This window comes from Cucurbita pepo, chromosome 16 (assembly GCF_057944985.1).
Source record: "Cucurbita pepo subsp. pepo isolate OVF chromosome 16, ASM5794498v1, whole genome shotgun sequence".
NCBI classification, from domain to species: domain Eukaryota; kingdom Viridiplantae; phylum Streptophyta; class Magnoliopsida; order Cucurbitales; family Cucurbitaceae; genus Cucurbita; species Cucurbita pepo.
In genome coordinates this window covers 3,020,493-3,032,992 of record NC_141813.1, presented here as the reverse complement: position 1 = coordinate 3,032,992, position 12,500 = coordinate 3,020,493, and the positions used below count along the sequence as shown (strand labels likewise).

At 38.8% G+C, this 12,500-nt stretch overlaps 9 non-coding genes across 9 annotated transcripts; all 9 read right to left on the bottom strand.

The window, feature by feature from the left end:
• Positions 1–736: 736 nt before the first annotated feature.
• On the bottom strand, positions 737–807 carry TRNAG-GCC (transfer RNA glycine (anticodon GCC)). The gene has a single exon. It is a non-coding gene; the product is annotated as a tRNA-Gly (tRNA).
• Positions 808–3,305: 2,498 nt separating this feature from the next.
• On the bottom strand, positions 3,306–3,376 carry TRNAG-GCC (transfer RNA glycine (anticodon GCC)). The gene has a single exon. It is a non-coding gene; the product is annotated as a tRNA-Gly (tRNA).
• A 588-nt stretch (positions 3,377–3,964) lies between these two features.
• On the bottom strand, positions 3,965–4,035 carry TRNAG-GCC (transfer RNA glycine (anticodon GCC)). The gene has a single exon. It is a non-coding gene; the product is annotated as a tRNA-Gly (tRNA).
• A 493-nt stretch (positions 4,036–4,528) lies between these two features.
• On the bottom strand, positions 4,529–4,599 carry TRNAG-GCC (transfer RNA glycine (anticodon GCC)). The gene has a single exon. It is a non-coding gene; the product is annotated as a tRNA-Gly (tRNA).
• Positions 4,600–6,840: 2,241 nt separating this feature from the next.
• Positions 6,841–6,911, bottom strand: TRNAG-GCC (transfer RNA glycine (anticodon GCC)). The gene has a single exon. It is a non-coding gene; the product is annotated as a tRNA-Gly (tRNA).
• A 1,359-nt stretch (positions 6,912–8,270) lies between these two features.
• TRNAG-GCC (transfer RNA glycine (anticodon GCC)) lies at positions 8,271–8,341 on the bottom strand. Its single transcript has one exon. It is a non-coding gene; the product is annotated as a tRNA-Gly (tRNA).
• A 1,057-nt stretch (positions 8,342–9,398) lies between these two features.
• Positions 9,399–9,469, bottom strand: TRNAG-GCC (transfer RNA glycine (anticodon GCC)). The gene has a single exon. It is a non-coding gene; the product is annotated as a tRNA-Gly (tRNA).
• Positions 9,470–10,863: 1,394 nt separating this feature from the next.
• TRNAG-GCC (transfer RNA glycine (anticodon GCC)) lies at positions 10,864–10,934 on the bottom strand. The gene has a single exon. It is a non-coding gene; the product is annotated as a tRNA-Gly (tRNA).
• A 1,359-nt stretch (positions 10,935–12,293) lies between these two features.
• Positions 12,294–12,364, bottom strand: TRNAG-GCC (transfer RNA glycine (anticodon GCC)). The gene has a single exon. It is a non-coding gene; the product is annotated as a tRNA-Gly (tRNA).
• Between the last annotated feature and the right edge of the window lie 136 nt (positions 12,365–12,500).

The following is a 12,500-nucleotide window of genomic DNA, read 5'->3' as shown; positions in this document are numbered from 1 at the left end:
CATATCCATAACTTACTCGTATTTTGGTCATGCAGTTCTTCCGAAGCCCTTAACTTTTCGTTTACCTCTCGATTTAAAAAAATGAAAACAGAAAATCTCGATAGTGCTACACGTGTCATGTTTAAATTTAACTAATTATGCGCACTAATATAATCATCCCTAATCTTCGGGATGCACCAGCCGAGAATCGAACTCGGGTCTGTACCGTGGCAGGGTACTATTCTACCAATAGACCACTGGTGCTTCTAAATTCAGTCATATCCATAACTTACTCGTATTTTGGTCATGTAGTTCTTCCGAAGCCCTTAACTTTTCGTTCACCTCTCGATTTAAAAAAATGAAAACAGAAAATCTCGATAGTGCTACACGTGTCATGTTTAAATTTAACTGATATTGTGGCAAACCCTAGCTTTCAAATTATGCGCACTAATATCATCATAGCTAATTATCGGGATCTACCAGCCGAGAATCGAACTCAGGTCTGTACCGTGGCAGGGTACTATTCTACCACTAGACCACTGGTGCTTCTAAATTCAGTCATATCCATAACCTACTCGTATTTTTGTCATGTAGTTCTTCCGAAGCCATTAACTTTTCGTTCACCTCTCGATTTAAAAAAATGAAAACAGAAAATCTCGATAGTGCTACACGTGTCATGTTTAAATTTAACTAATATTGTGCCAAACCCTAGTTTTCAAATTATGCGCACTAATATAATCATAGCTAATCTTTGGGATGCACCAGCCGAGAATCGAACTCGGGTCTGTACCGTGGCAGGGTACTATTCTACCACTAGACCACTGGTGCTTCTAAATTTAGTCATATCCATAACTTACTCGTATTTTGGTCATGCTGTTCTTCCAAAGCCCTTAACTTAACTTTTCGTTCACCTCTCGATTTAAAAAAATGAAAACAGAAAATCTCGATAGTGCTACACGTGTCATGTTTAAATTTAACTAATATTGTGGCAAACCCTAGTTTTCAAATTATGCGCACACTAATATCATCATAGCTAATCATCGGGATCCACCAGCCGAGAATCGAACTCAGGTCTGTACCGTGGCAGGGTACTATTCTACCACTAGACCACTGGTGCTTCTAAATTCAGTCATATCCATAACTTACTCGTATTTTGGTCATGTAGTTCTTCCGAAGCCCTTAACTTTTCGTTCACCTCTCGATTTAAAAAAATGAAAACAGGAAATCTCGATAGTGCTACACGTGTCATGTTTAAATTTAACTAATATTGTGCCAAACCCTAGTTTTCAAATTATGCGCACTAATATAATCATAGCTAATCTTTGGGATGCACCAGCCGAGAATCGCACTCGGGTCTGTACCGTGGCAGGGTACTATTCTACCACTAGACCACTGGTGCTTCTAAATTTAGTCATATCCGTAACTTACTCGTATTTTGGTCATGCAGTTCTTCCGAAGCCCTTAACTTTTCGTTCACCTCTCGATTTAAAAAAATGAAAACAGAAAATCTCGATAGTGCTACACATGTCATGTTTAAATTTAACTGATATTGTGGCAAACCTAGTTTTCAAATTATGCGCACTAATATAATCATAATTAATCTTTGGGATGCACCATTCGAGAATCGAACTCGGGTTTTCAAATTATGCGCACTAATATAATCATAATTAATCTTTGGGATGCACCATTCGAGAATCGAACTCGGGTCTGTACCGTGGCAGGGTACTATTCTACCACTAGACCACTGGTGCTTCTAAATTCAGTCATATCCATAACTTACTCGTATTTTGGTCATGCAGTTCTTCCGAAGCCCTTAACTTTTCGTTCACCTCTCGATTTAAAAAAATGAAAACAGAAAATCTCGATAGTGCTACACGTGTCATCTATAAATTTAACTGATATTGTGGCAAACCCTAGTTTTCAAATTATGCGCACTAATATAATCATAGCTAATCTTTGGGATGCACCAGCCGAGAATCGCACTCGGGTCTGTACCGTGGCAGGGTACTATTCTACCACTAGACCACTGGTGCTTCTAAATTTAGTCATATCCGTAACTTACTCGTATTTTGGTCATGCAGTTCTTCCGAAGCCCTTAACTTCTCGTTCACCTCTCGATTTAAAAAAATGAAAACAGAAAATCTCGATAGTGCTACACGTGTCATGTTTAAATTTAACTAATATTGTACCAAACCCTAGTTTTCAAATTATGCGCACTAATATAATCATAGCTAATCTTTGGGATGCACCAGCCGAGAATCGCACTCGGGTCTGTACCGTGGCAGGGTACTATTCTACCACTAGACCACTGGTGCTTCTAAATTTAGTCATATCCGTAACTTACTCGTATTTTGGTCATGCAGTTCTTCCGAAGCCCTTAACTTTTCGTGCACCTCTCGATTTAAAAAAATGAAAACAGAAAATCTCGATAGTGCTACACATGTCATGTTTAAATTTAACTGATATTGTGGCAAACCCTAGTTTTCAAATTATGCGCACTAATATAATCATAATTAATCTTTGGGATGCACCATTCGAGAATCGAACTCGGGTCTGTACCGTGGCAGGGTACTATTCTACCACTAGACCACTGGTGCTTCTAAATTCAGTCATATCCATAACTTACTCGTATTTTGGTCATGCAGTTCTTCCGAAGCCCTTAACTTTTCGTTCACCTCTCGATTTAAAAAAATGAAAACAGAAAATCTCGATAGTGCTACACATGTCATGTTTAAATTTAACTGATATTGTGGCAAACCTAGTTTTCAAATTATGCGCACTAATATAATCATAATTAATCTTTGGGATGCACCATTCGAGAATCGAACTCGGGTCTGTACCGTGGCAGGGTACTATTCTACCACTAGACCACTGGTGCTTCTAAATTTAGTCATATCCATAACTTACTCGTATTTTGGTCATGCAGTTCTTCCGAAGCCCTTAACTTTTCGTTCACCTCTCGATTTAAAAAAATAAAAACAGAAAATCTCGATAGTGCAACCCTAGTTTTAAAATTATGCGCACTAATATCATCATAGCTAATCTTCGGGATGCACCAGCCGAGAATCAAACTCGGCCGTGGCAGGGTACTATTCTACCACTAGACCACTGGTGCTTCTAAATTTAGTCATATCCATAATTTACTCGTATTTTGGTCATGTAGTTCTTCCGAAGCCCTTAACTTTTCGTTCACCTCTCGATTTAAAAAAATGAAAATAGAAAATCTCGATAGTGCTACACGTGTCATGTTTAAATTTAACTGATATTGTGGCAAACCCTAAGTTTCAAATTATGCGCAATAATATCATCATAGCTAATCTTCGAGATGCACCAGCCGAGAATCGAACTCGGGTCTGTACCGTGGCAGGGTACTATTCTACCACTAGACCACTGGTGCTTCTAAATTTAGTCCTATCCGTAACTTACTCGTATTTTGGTCATGCAGTTCTTCCGAAGCCCTTAACTTTTCGTTCACCTCTCGATTTAAAAAAATGAAAACAGAAAATCTCGATAGTGCTACACATGTCATGTTTAAATTTAACTGATATTGTGGCAAACCCTAGTTTATAAATTATGCGCACTAATATCATCATCCCTAATCTTCGGGATCCACCAGTCGAGAATCGAACTCGGGTCTGTACCGTGGAAGGGTACTATTCTACCACTAGACCACTGGTGCTTCTAAATTTAGTCATATCCATAACTTACTCGTATTTTGGTCATGCAGTTCTTCCGAAGCCCTTAACTCGGGTCTGTACCGTGGGTGGCAGGGTACTATTCTACCACTAGACCACTGGTGCTTCTAAATTTAGTCATATCCATAACTTACTCGTATTTTGGTCATGCAGTTCTTCCGAAGCCCTTAACTTTTCGTTTACCTCTCGATTTAAAAATATGAAAACAGAAAATCTCGATAGTGCTACACGTGTCATGTTTAAATTTAACTAATTATGCGCACTAATATAATCATCCCTAATCTTCGGGATGCACCAGCCGAGAATCGAACTCGGGTCTGTACCGTGGCAGGGTACTATTCTACCACTAGACCACTGGTGCTTCTAAATTCAGTCATATCCATAACTTACTCGTATTTTGGTCATGTAGTTCTTCCGAAGCCCTTAACTTTTCGTTCACCTCTCGATTTAAAAAAATGAAAACAGAAAATCTCGATAGTGCTACACGTGTCATGTTTAAATTTAACTGATATTGTGGCAAACCCTAGCTTTCAAATTATGCGCACTAATATCATCATAGCTAATTATCGGGATCTACCAGCCGAGAATCGAACTCAGGTCTGTACCGTGGCAGGGTACTATTCTACCACTAGACCACTGGTGCTTCTAAATTCAGTCATATCCATAACCTACTCGTATTTTTGTCATGTAGTTCTTCCGAAGCCATTAACTTTTCGTTCACCTCTCGATTTAAAAAAATGAAAACAGAAAATCTCGATAGTGCTACACGTGTCATGTTTAAATTTAACTAATATTGTGCCAAACCCTAGTTTTCAAATTATGCGCACTAATATAATCATAGCTAATCTTTGGGATGCACCAGCCGAGAATCGAACTCGGGTCTGTACCGTGGCAGGGTACTATTCTACCACTAGACCACTGGTGCTTCTAAATTTAGTCATATCCATAACTTACTCGTATTTTGGTCATGCTGTTCTTCCAAAGCCCTTAACTTAACTTTTCGTTCACCTCTCGATTTAAAAAAATGAAAACAGAAAATCTCGATAGTGCTACACGTGTCATGTTTAAATTTAACTAATATTGTGGCAAACCCTAGTTTTCAAATTATGCGCACACTAATATCATCATAGCTAATCATCGGGATCCACCAGCCGAGAATCGAACTCAGGTCTGTACCGTGGCAGGGTACTATTCTACCACTAGACCACTGGTGCTTCTAAATTCAGTCATATCCATAACTTACTCGTATTTTGGTCATGTAGTTCTTCCGAAGCCCTTAACTTTTCGTTCACCTCTCGATTTAAAAAAATGAAAACAGGAAATCTCGATAGTGCTACACGTGTCATGTTTAAATTTAACTAATATTGTGCCAAACCCTAGTTTTCAAATTATGCGCACTAATATAATCATAGCTAATCTTTGGGATGCACCAGCCGAGAATCGCACTCGGGTCTGTACCGTGGCAGGGTACTATTCTACCACTAGACCACTGGTGCTTCTAAATTCAGTCATATCCGTAACTTACTCGTATTTTGGTCATGCAGTTCTTCCGAAGCCCTTAACTTTTCGTTCACCTCTCGATTTAAAAAAATGAAAACAGAAAATCTCGATAGTGCTACACATGTCATGTTTAAATTTAACTGATATTGTGGCAAACCCTAGTTTTCAAATTATGCGCACTAATATCATCATCCCTAATCTTCGGGATCCACCAGTCGAGAATCGAACTCGGGTCTGTACCGTGGCAGGGTACTATTCTACCACTAGACCACTGGTGCTTCTAAATTCAGTCATATCCATAACTTACTCGTATTTTGGTCATGCAGTTCTTCCGAAGCCCTTAACTTTTCGTTCACCTCTCGATTTAAAAAAATGAAAACAGAAAATCTCGATAGTGCTACACATGTCATGTTTAAATTTAACTAATATTGTGGCAAACCTAGTTTTCAAATTATGCGCACTAATATAATCATAATTAATCTTTGGGATGCACCATCCGAGAATCGAACTCTGGTCTGTACCGTGGCAGGGTACTATTCTACCACTAGACCACTGGTGCTTCTAAATTTAGTCATATCCATAACTTACTCGTATTTTGGTCATGCAGTTCTTCCGAAGCCCTTAACTTTTCGTTCACCTCTCGATTTAAAAAAATAAAAACAGAAAATCTCGATAGTGCAACCCTAGTTTTAAAATTATGCGCACTAATATCATCATAGCTAATCTTCGGGATGCACCAGCCGAGAATCAAACTCGGCCGTGGCAGGGTACTATTCTACCACTAGACCACTGGTGCTTCTAAATTTAGTCATATCCATAATTTACTCGTATTTTGGTCATGTAGTTCTTCCGAAGCCCTTAACTTTTCGTTCACCTCTCGATTTAAAAAAATGAAAATAGAAAATCTCGATAGTGCTACACGTGTCATGTTTAAATTTAACTGATATTGTGGCAAACCCTAAGTTTCAAATTATGCGCAATAATATCATCATAGCTAATCTTCGAGATGCACCAGCCGAGAATCGAACTCGGGTCCGTACCGTGGCAGGGTACTATTCTACCACTAGACCACTGGTGCTTCTAAATTTAGTCCTATCCGTAACTTACTCGTATTTTGGTCATGCAGTTCTTCCGAAGCCCTTAACTTTTCGTTCACCTCTCGATTTAAAAAAATGAAAACAGAAAATCTCGATAGTGCTACACATGTCATGTTTAAATTTAACTGATATTGTGGCAAACCCTAGTTTATAAATTATGCGCACTAATATCATCATCCCTAATCTTCGGGATCCACCAGTCGAGAATCGAACTCGGGTCTGTACCGTGGAAGGGTACTATTCTACCATTAGACCACTGGTGCTTCTAAATTTAGTCATATCCATAACTTACTCGTATTTTGGTCATGCAGTTCTTCCGAAGCCCTTAACTCGGGTCTGTACCGTGGGTGGCAGGGTACTATTCTACCACTAGACCACTGGTGCTTCTAAATTTAGTCATATCCATAACTTACTCGTATTTTGGTCATGCAGTTCTTCCGAAGCCCTTAACTTTTCGTTTACCTCTCGATTTAAAAAAATGAAAACAGAAAATCTCGATAGTGCTACACGTGTCATGTTTAAATTTAACTAATTATGCACACTAATATAATCATCCCTAATCTTCGGGATGCACCAGCCGAGAATCGAACTCGGGTCTGTACCGTGGCAGGGTACTATTCTACCACTAGACCACTGGTGCTTCTAAATTTAGTCATATCCATAACTTACTCGTATTTTGGTCATGTAGTTCTTCCGAAGCCCTTAACTTTTCGTTCACCTCTCGATTTAAAAAAATGAAAACAGAAAATCTCGATAGTGCTACACGTGTCATGTTTAAATTTAACTGATATTGTGGCAAACCCTAGCTTTCAAATTATGCGCACTAATATCATCATAGCTAATTATCGGGATCTACCAGCCGAGAATCGAACTCAGGTCTGTACCGTGGCAGGGTACTATTCTACCACTAGACCACTGGTGCTTCTAAATTCAGTCATATCCATAACCTACTCGTATTTTTGTCATGTAGTTCTTCCGAAGCCATTAACTTTTCGTTCACCTCTCGATTTAAAAAAATGAAAACAGAAAATCTCGATAGTGCTACACATGTCATGTTTAAATTTAACTGATATTGTGGCAAACCCTAGCTTTCAAATTATGCGCACTAATATCATCATCCCTAATCTTCGGGATCCACCAGTCGAGAATCGAACTCGGGTCTGTAGCGTGGCAGGGTACTATTCTACCACTAGACCACTGGTGCTTCAAAATTTAGTCATATCCATAACTTACTCGTATTTTGGTCATGCTGTTCATCCAAAGCCCTTAACTTAACTTTTCGTTCACCTCTCGATTTAAAAAAATGAAAACAGAAAATCTCGATAGTGCTACACGTGTCAAGTTTAAATTTAACTAATATTGTGGCAAACCCTAGTTTTAAAATTATGCGCACTAATATAATCATAGTTAATCTTTGGGATGCACCATCCGAGAATCGAACTCGGGTCTATACCGTGGCAGGGTACTATTCTACCACTAGACCACTGGTGCTTCTAAATTTAGTCATATCCATAACTTACTCGTATTTTGGTCATGCAGTTCTTCCGAAGCCCTTAACTTTTCGTTCACCTCTCGATTTAAAAAAATAAAAACAGAAAATCTCGATAGTGCAACCCTAGTTTTAAAATTATGCGCACTAATATCATCATAGCTAATCTTCGGGATGCACCAGCCGAGAATCAAACTCGGCCGTGGCAGGGTACTATTCTACCACTAGACCACTGGTGCTTCTAAATTTAGTCATATCCATAACTTACTCGTATTTTGGTCATGTAGTTCTTCCGAAGCCCTTAACTTTTCGTTCACCTCTCGATTTAAAAAAATGAAAATAGAAAATCTCGATAGTGCTACACGTGTCATGTTCACCTCTCGATTTAAAAAAATGAAAATAGAAAATCTCGATAGTGCTACACGTGTCATGTTTAAATTTAACTGATATTGTGGCAAACCCTAAGTTTCAAATTATGCGCAATAATATCATCATAGCTAATCTTCGAGATGCACCAGCCGAGAATCGAACTCGGGTCTGTACCGTGGCAGGGTACTATTCTACCACTAGACCACTGGTGCTTCTAAATTTAGTCCTATCCGTAACTTACTCGTATTTTGGTCATGCAGTTCTTCCGAAGCCCTTAACTTTTCGTTCACCTCTCGATTTAAAAAAATGAAAACAGAAAATCTCGATAGTTCTACACGTGTCATGTTTAAATTTAACTGATATTGTTGCAAACCCAAGTTTTCAAATTATGCGCAGTAATATCATCATAGCTAATCTTTGGTATGCACCAACCGAGAATCGAACTCGGGTCGGTACCGTGGCAGGGTACTATTCTACCACTAGACCACTGGTGCTTCTAAATTTAGTCATATCCGTAACTTACTCGTATTTTGGTCATGCAGTTCTTCCGAAGCCCTTAACTTTTCGTTCACCTCTCGATTTAAAAAAATGAAAACAGAAAATCTTGATAGTGCTACACGTGTCATGTTTAAATTTAACTGATATTGTGGCAAACCCTAGCTTTCAAATTATGCGCACTAATATCATCATAGCTAATTATCGGGATCTACCAGCCGAGAATCGAACTCAGGTCTGTACCGTGGCAGGGTACTATTCTACCACTAGACCACTGGTGCTTCTAAATTCAGTCATATCCATAACTTACTCGTATTTTGGTCATGTAGTTCTTCCGAAGCCCTTAACTTTTCGTTCACCTCTCGATTTAAAAAAATGAAAACAGAAAATCTCGATAGTGCTACACGTGTCATGTTTAAATTTAACTGATATTGTGGCAAACCCTAGCTTTCAAATTATGCGCACTAATATCATCATAGCTAATTATCGGGATCTACCAGCCGAGAATCGAACTCAGGTCTGTACCGTGGCAGGGTACTATTCTACCACTAGACCACTGGTGCTTCTAAATTCAGTCATATCCATAACCTACTCGTATTTTTGTCATGTAGTTCTTCCGAAGCCATTAACTTTTCGTTCACCTCTCGATTTAAAAAAATGAAAACAGAAAATCTCGATAGTGCTACACGTGTCATGTTTAAATTTAACTAATATTGTGCCAAACCCTAGTTTTCAAATTATGCGCACTAATATAATCATAGCTAATCTTTGGGATGCACCAGCCGAGAATCGAACTCGGGTCTGTACCGTGGCAGGGTACTATTCTACCACTAGACCACTGGTGCTTCTAAATTTAGTCATATCCATAACTTACTCGTATTTTGGTCATGCTGTTCTTCCAAAGCCCTTAACTTAACTTTTCGTTCACCTCTCGATTTAAAAAAATGAAAACAGAAAATCTCGATAGTGCTACACGTGTCATGTTTAAATTTAACTAATATTGTGGCAAACCCTAGTTTTCAAATTATGCGCACTAATATAATCATAATTAATCTTTGGGATGCACCATCCGAGAATCGAACTCTGGTCTGTACCGTGGCAGGGTACTATTCTACCACTAGACCACTGGTGCTTCTAAATTTAGTCATATCCATAACTTACTCGTATTTTGGTCATGCAGTTCTTCCGAAGCCCTTAACTTTTCGTTCACCTCTCGATTTAAAAAAATAAAAACAGAAAATCTCGATAGTGCAACCCTAGTTTTAAAATTATGCGCACTAATATCATCATAGCTAATCTTCGGGATGCACCAGCCGAGAATCAAACTCGGCCGTGGCAGGGTACTATTCTACCACTAGACCACTGGTGCTTCTAAATTTAGTCATATCCATAATTTACTCGTATTTTGGTCATGTAGTTCTTCCGAAGCCCTTAACTTTTCGTTCACCTCTCGATTTAAAAAAATGAAAATAGAAAATCTCGATAGTGCTACACGTGTCATGTTTAAATTTAACTGATATTGTGGCAAACCCTAAGTTTCAAATTATGCGCAATAATATCATCATAGCTAATCTTCGAGATGCACCAGCCGAGAATCGAACTCGGGTCTGTACCGTGGCAGGGTACTATTCTTCCACTAGACCACTGGTGCTTCTAAATTTAGTCCTATCCGTAACTTACTCGTATTTTGGTCATGCAGTTCTTCCGAAGCCCTTAACTTTTCGTTCACCTCTCGATTTAAAAAAATGAAAACAGAAAATCTCGATAGTGCTACACATGTCATGTTTAAATTTAACTGATATTGTGGCAAACCCTAGTTTATAAATTATGCGCACTAATATCATCATCCCTAATCTTCGGGATCCACCAGTCGAGAATCGAACTCGGGTCTGTACCGTGGAAGGGTACTATTCTACCACTAGACCACTGGTGCTTCTAAATTTAGTCATATCCATAACTTACTCGTATTTTGGTCATGCAGTTCTTCCGAAGCCCTTAACTCGGGTCTGTACCGTGGGTGGCAGGGTACTATTCTACCACTAGACCACTGGTGCTTCTAAATTTAGTCATATCCATAACTTACTCGTATTTTGGTCATGCAGTTCTTCCGAAGCCCTTAACTTTTCGTTTACCTCTCGATTTAAAAAAATGAAAACAGAAAATCTCGATAGTGCTACACGTGTCATGTTTAAATTTAACTAATTATGCGCACTAATATAATCATCCCTAATCTTCGGGATGCACCAGCCGAGAATCGAACTCGGGTCTGTACCGTGGCAGGGTACTATTCTACCACTAGACCACTGGTGCTTCTAAATTTAGTCATATCCATAACTTACTCGTATTTTGGTCATGTAGTTCTTCCGAAGCCCTTAACTTTTCGTTCACCTCTCGATTTAAAAAAATGAAAACAGAAAATCTCGATAGTGCTACACGTGTCATGTTTAAATTTAACTGATATTGTGGCAAACCCTAGCTTTCAAATTATGCGCACTAATATCATCATAGCTAATTATCGGGATCTACCAGCCGAGAATCGAACTCAGGTCTGTACCGTGGCAGGGTACTATTCTACCACTAGACCACTGGTGCTTCTAAATTCAGTCATATCCATAACCTACTCGTATTTTTGTCATGTAGTTCTTCCGAAGCCATTAACTTTTCGTTCACCTCTCGATTTAAAAAAATGAAAACAGAAAATCTCGATAGTGCTACACATGTCATGTTTAAATTTAACTGATATTGTGGCAAACCCTAGCTTTCAAATTATGCGCACTAATATCATCATCCCTAATCTTCGGGATCCACCAGTCGAGAATCGAACTCGGGTCTGTAGCGTGGCAGGGTACTATTCTACCACTAGACCACTGGTGCTTCAAAATTTAGTCATATCCATAACTTACTCGTATTTTGGTCATGCTGTTCATCCAAAGCCCTTAACTTAACTTTTCGTTCACCTCTCGATTTAAAAAAATGAAAACAGAAAATCTCGATAGTGCTACACGTGTCAAGTTTAAATTTAACTAATATTGTGGCAAACCCTAGTTTTAAAATTATGCGCACTAATATAATCATAGTTAATCTTTGGGATGCACCATCCGAGAATCGAACTCGGGTCTATACCGTGGCAGGGTACTATTCTACCACTAGACCACTGGTGCTTCTAAATTTAGTCATATCCATAACTTACTCGTATTTTGGTCATGCAGTTCTTCCGAAGCCCTTAACTTTTCGTTCACCTCTCGATTTAAAAAAATAAAAACAGAAAATCTCGATAGTGCAACCCTAGTTTTAAAATTATGCGCACTAATATCATCATAGCTAATCTTCGGGATGCACCAGCCGAGAATCAAACTCGGCCATGGCAGGGTACTATTCTACCACTAGACCACTGGTGCTTCTAAATTTAGTCATATCCATAACTTACTCGTATTTTGGTCATGTAGTTCTTCCGAAGCCCTTAACTTTTCGTTCACCTCTCGATTTAAAAAAATGAAAATAGAAAATCTCGATAGTGCTACACGTGTCATGTTCACCTCTCGATTTAAAAAAATGAAAATAGAAAATCTCGATAGTGCTACACGTGTCATGTTTAAATTTAACTGATATTGTGGCAAACCCTAAGTTTCAAATTATGCGCAATAATATCATCATAGCTAATCTTCGAGATGCACCAGCCGAGAATCGAACTCGGGTCTGTACCGTGGCAGGGTACTATTCTACCACTAGACCACTGGTGCTTCTAAATTTAGTCCTATCCGTAACTTACTCGTATTTTGGTCATGCAGTTCTTCCGAAGCCCTTAACTTTTCGTTCACCTCTCGATTTAAAAAAATGAAAACAGAAAATCTCGATAGTTCTACACGTGTCATGTTT